Raw genomic sequence first — 6152 nt, forward strand, 5'->3', positions numbered from 1 at the left:
CCTGACCCCGACCCCGACCCCGGAACAGCACCCCGACCCCGACACGGCACCCCGACACCGACAGGACACCCCGACCACCGACACCTCCCGAAAAGGTGTTTTTTGGCTTCCAGAGGCCGACGGGGTCATATATTTGTGAATTATTAGTTAGGTCATATATTTCTCGATTTTGTTATGAAAAACATCATATATAATTGTGTTGATCGTGTAGTTTTAAATGTGCAGTTGTTTCATCGCTGCGAGGTTTGGTGTTCGACGACCTCACCGTGCGTTTGACGAGCTCTGCCCCTTCGTTCGTGGGTGAGCACAAATGACAAGTCCTCCTCCCCCATTAATTATTTGATCTATTCCGATGAAACTTGATAGCTAGCTATATATGTGTCTTGAATCATCAGTATGCGTAACCAATATGTGTCTCCCGTTCGAAAGCGTCATAGTTATAAATATGCATGCATTTGCATATTTATAACCTTGATTCTTTCGAATTGTCCAACGCTATCCATGGACAGCCCGAGTATGTGTAGATTTGGTTCGTTTTCCCATATGCTTTGCTCCGGATCCGACGCATAAATTTTGTCAGTGCCTCCCCTGTTGTTCTCCGGGTACACATCCTCTCTGTTTATTGCAGAGACATGTACCAGGAGAACAGCGGGGAGGTGCTGCCGAAATTTTGTGCCGGATCTGGAGCATAGCATGGGAAAATGAACTCAATCTACACATACACGGGTGGGATTAGGACCTATCATTACCTATTAGAGTGTAGGTTGCATGGACGTAATAAAATTGACAAAATAGATAAACTGATGAATATATACATGGTGAATTACATATATAATTGTTGTGTGTCCAGTAGCTCTAAAAGTCAAGATGAGTCACCGTGCGTGGATGTATACCGGTCACACTGGTCAGAACAAATGGAGCGCTGAATGGTTCACAAAAACCAAGGGGTTTGTGCAAGCCGCATTTGCAAATGGCCAAAAGAAAACCTGGTGCCCCTGTTTCCGGTGCGACAATTGGGAAAAGAAGACAAAGGCTGAAATGGGCAAACACCTGTAGAAGAGTGGTTTTACGCCCGATTATACGGTGTGGACATTTCATGCTGAGTCTACCCAACGTGACCGAGCTGAGGTGGATCATCGTCGCACCGACGAGCATGGTATCGGGATGGAAAACATGGTGCAAGGCTATGATGATGCTCGGGATTCGAACGAGGAGATGGAGGAATCTGCAAAGGCTTTCAATGAAATGTTGGAGTCTTCAAAACGTCCGCTCCACGAGCACACTGAGCTTTGTCAGTTGGATGCCATCTCAAAGTAATGGCTCTGAAGGCTCAGTTCAACTTGGGCAGAGAATGCTATGACGCAATTATGACAGTATTTGGACGCTTTCTACCCAAAGGCCATGTAATGCATGCAAACCTGTACCAGTCGGACAAAATCCTCCGTGCACTGAAGATGCCCTATGAGAAGATACATGCCTGTGAGAAAGGATGTTCCTTATTTAGGCTTGACTATGCGGACTTGAACTATTGTCCCATTTGCAAGTCTTCCAGGTATATTGTGGTAGACAACGGTATGGGTGAGAAGACACAGACCAAAATCCCCGTTAGTGTTCTTCGGTATATGCCAATCGTACCAAGACTTCAACGTCTTTTCATGGTCGAAGAGACGGCCAGACAGATGACATCGCACAAAATAGGCAAACGAACCAAACTAGATGCAGATGGGAATCTGATGATGGTACACACATCGGATGGTGTTGCGTGGAAAAAGTTTGATGAATTACATGCTGACAAAGCGGCAGATCCGAGGCATCCTCGAGTCGGCAGCAGCACGGATGGGTTCAGTGTGTTTGGTATGACGGCATCCCAATACAATTGTTGGCCCGTATTTGTCTTTCCACTCAATCTCCCCCCCGGACAGATTATGCAAAGAAAGAACATTTTCCTGACGTTCATAATTCCAGGACCCAACTATCCGGGCAAAAATATGAATGTGTACATGCAGCCGCTTAAGGACGAATTGCAAGAAGCCTGGGATAATGGGTTCAAGACATACGACGCCTTTAGCAAACGGAACTTCATAATGCGTGTCTGGTACATGTACTAGACGCATGACTTGCCGGCGTATGCGCTATTTGTTGGCTGGTGTGTGCATGGAAGGTTCCCGTGCCCCACATGTAAGGGAGCTCTTGAGTTTCGTTGTCTTCAGGCCGGTCGCAAGTTTTCTTGCTTCGACATGCATAGACAGTTCCTGGATCCTCGCCATAAGTTCAGGAAAGACAAGAAGAACTTCATCAGGGGTAGAGTTGTCAAAAACTCTGCACCACCTGCATTGACAGGCCAATAGACCCTGGATCAGTTAAACGCTCTCGAGCCAGAACCACAACGTCCAGGGTACTTCAAGGGGTATAATACTAAGCACGCGTGGACTCACAAAACATGCTTATGGGATCTGCCTTACTTCAAAGACCTCCTTTGCCCACACAACATCAACGTGATGCACACTGAGAAGAATATCGCCGAGGCACTTTTTGGTACATTGTTCGGCATAGATGGGAAGGCAAAGGATAATACTAATGCTAGAGTTGATCTGGAGGCGCTATGTGATAGGCCGTTACAAAACATGAAAGAACCGAACGGAAAGCAGAACTGGACAAAGCCAAAGGCATGGTTCAATCTTGGAAGGCCAGCTATGAGGGAAATTCTCTTGTGGGTGCAACAACAGTTGATGTTCCCCGATGGGTATGCAGCGAATCTAAAGAGGGGAGCGAATCTTGATAAACTGAAGATATTTGGTCTTAAGAGTCATGATTGGCACATATGGATTGAGCGGGTAATGCCGGTGATGTTGCGTGGCTTCATTCCTGAGGATGAATGGCTAGTACTGGCAGAACTCAGCTATTTCTTTCGTGTTCTTAGTGCGAAAGAACTATCGCCTGGCGTGCTAGAAGAAATGGAAGAGTTGGCGCCGGAGTTGATCTGCAAGTTAGAGAAGATCTTTCCATCGGGCTTCTTTAATCCAATGCAGCATTTGATTTTGCATCTCCCGACCGAGGCAAGATTGGGGGGGGGGGCCCGTGCAAAATCGTTGGTGCTACCCAACTGAGAGGATGCAGAAGACGCTTTGAGAAAAATGTAAAAATAAACGTAGAATTGAAGCATCGATGGCTGAGGCATTCATCACAGAGGAGGCGGCAAACTTCGTAACAGCGCACTACGAAGCCAAAAATCGTCATTTGCATAATCCGAAGCCTTGGTACAATGCTGACGAGCCTAAAAAGGGTGGATCCAACCTCAGCCTATTCAAAGGGAATCTCGCACCAGCTAGTGTTTCACATCCAGTATCTTTGGATAACGAAGAATGGCGGACCATTTCGTTGTATATCTTCAACAACCTGATAGAAGTGCGGCCGTACATCGAGTAAGTTCTCGGTACATTGTTTCGCAACTTCTATTTCCTTTGAACTACTCTTATTCCTGGATATGTCATATAGTCGATACGTCGCCATATTCTCATATGGAGCGGAGATCCAAAAGGATTCCGTCGAAGAGTATGAGCTTCTCGCAAAGCAAGGAGGTGGCTATCCCGGTTTCATCTCTTGGTTCAAACAAACGGTAATTTTTATTAGACAATTTCATTACATTTGCTAATTTGTGCATAATGCAACAATCCCCTTTCATATTAAACTTGTAGGCTAATTCAGAGTCTATGGACGCTGAACTGAGACAAGTCGCTAATGGTTTTGACTATAAGGTCCGTTCATTTGACAAGTACGACATCAACGGGTATCGCTTTCGTACCTATGGCAAAGAGCTATCTATGGCCGACCGAAAGTCTATAAATTGTTGTGTATCTGCTATCGGCGAAGGAGGTACCGAGTATTATGGGAGAGTTGAAGCAATTTATGAACTTCTGTTCTATGGTGAAAACCCACCGAATGTCGTAGTCTTCAAATGTTATTGGTTTCAGCTGAAGGAGACTAGAAGGACTCATGAACATATAGGGCTAGTTGAAATCAACCAAAGCACTCATTTAGATGTTCCTGATGTCTATATTATGGCTCAACAGGCGACCCAAGTATTCTATCTACCGTGGGCCTGCCAAACTAATCCAAATCTGGAAGGTTGGGATGTCGTTTATGAAGTGCCGCCACGTGCTAGACTTTCTCCCCCAAAGGAAGAGGATTATGAACCTCACATTAACCCAGACGCATATGAAGGAGAATTCTTCCAAGAGACACATCTTACCAAAAAGCGTTTCAAGAACCACTATACTTCACCCCAAAACATTGAAGTAGACAGCGACAATGAATCCGACATCACCCCAGAGGAGGAACAAGAAGAGCCGGAACAAGAAGAGGTTACTGCTGCGGATGACCTGTCAATGCTTGACCGATTACGTCAAGGTGGCCTTGCACATGTTGATGCCAATAAACCCTTTGAGCCCATCATTGATTATAGTGATGATGATGATTATGCATTTATTGATGACACTGATCGAGATTATTAGTAGTGTCAGGTATTCAATTTTTTTATGTTGTACTTGATGATGATACACTTAAGTGATATACATATTATTATTCATGTCGGTACTTTTTTTATGTTGTACTAATTTCGTTTATTCTTTGTCATGGCAGGTGTTGAAAGATGGTGGGCGCTGGTCGGGAGCGCGCTGAGGCCCCTTCTTCGTCGGCGCGTGCGAGGTCTTCCATTCCACACGCACCTCTCCGCCGAGCGTTGCTGGACAGTATGGCGACACCACCGGGCCCTTCTTTGTCGACCGCGGTGCCCAGCAGGGGACGAGGTAAGAACAAGAGAGGAGGTGGAGCACGTGGTTGCGGGAGAGGAGGTAGGGTGACTCTTACGGCGCCTTCCTCGCCACCGCCCCCAGCCGTTTCACCCGAGCACGTGACTGCTAGGGTGGACTCGGCTGAGGAGGAGGCTGCACGGATTCCGGTCCACGAGCCTCCGGTCCATGGGTCTTCGGCCCACGAGCCTCGGGTCGACGGGCCTTCGGCCCACAAGACCCCGGAGGAGCACACGTCTGGATGGGGTACCTGGTCGGGTCAGCCTGAGGATGGCGGGGAGCCGAGTGGCCATGCTGATGATGGCGGGGAGCCGACTGATGAGGAGGGGGAGGAGGGGGGCAACGCCTACCAGCGTGGAGCTACACGGCTCCCATCCGTGCCGGCGACCCGCGAGCAGAGGTGGTTGATTTTCCCTGATGGGGAGAGGTAAGTGCATTTAATCTTTTTGTACCTTCTGCATTCACGTTTCTTCAAATAACTGATGTGTTGGCCTTGTCATGCTGCAGGGGTTGGGACCACCATGAAAGTGTCCGCCGGCCCAACTCCGTCCATGGAGTTCTGATTCGGCAAAACTTCCCGGGGTTTGTCACGTTGCCTAGTGAGGGTCAGCTTCCAGAGGTTGGATTGACTTGGGAGCACTACTTGGCTGCCCCGGCCCCGCCGGGTGAGATTATCGACGGTGTCTTGTGCAAGACGAGGGCAGACGTCGTGATCAGGAAGTTCTGGGTAATTGCTCCTTTACGCAATTTAAAATCTTCAACTAGCTAGTTATTAATTGTACTAATCAATATTGTCTCATTTGATTGCAGACATTCTACAGGTGTGAGGAGGGATACGAGGAGGAGGCGGATCATGTTATCCACAAGGAGTGCAAGCGCCTACTTTAGAACTTACGGCATGAGGTTTGGGTGCAGGCTGTTCGAGACTACTACGCCGGGCGTGGTATCAAGAAGCCCAAGCAGGAGTGCCGCGATAAGTTCTTGAGTAAGGAGAAGTACATGAAGGTAATTCTTAAGGCCTTGTACTTACTTCCTTCATTTAGTAATTCATAGCCTTAGCGCTCAAGTTTCTATTTGCTAACTTAGGCCCCTCCGAGATGGTGTGCGGATCGGATGGATTGTTGGGAGGTGTTGGTCAATGCATGGTGCTCAGAAGAATGGCTGGCCACCCACAAAGAGGCCAAGGACAAACGTGCCCAAATGGAAGGTGTGCCACACCACCAAGGCAGCTCCAACTTATTTCAGTACGGGCGGAACTGGGTATGTGGTTTGCTTCATGATTCATGCAATTCATTCATCATGCTAGTTTTAGCCCTTTAATTACTAATTTACTTTGTTTCTCTC

Source organism: Triticum dicoccoides, chromosome 3B, assembly GCF_002162155.2.
Source record: "Triticum dicoccoides isolate Atlit2015 ecotype Zavitan chromosome 3B, WEW_v2.0, whole genome shotgun sequence".
NCBI lineage: Eukaryota > Viridiplantae > Streptophyta > Magnoliopsida > Poales > Poaceae > Triticum > Triticum dicoccoides.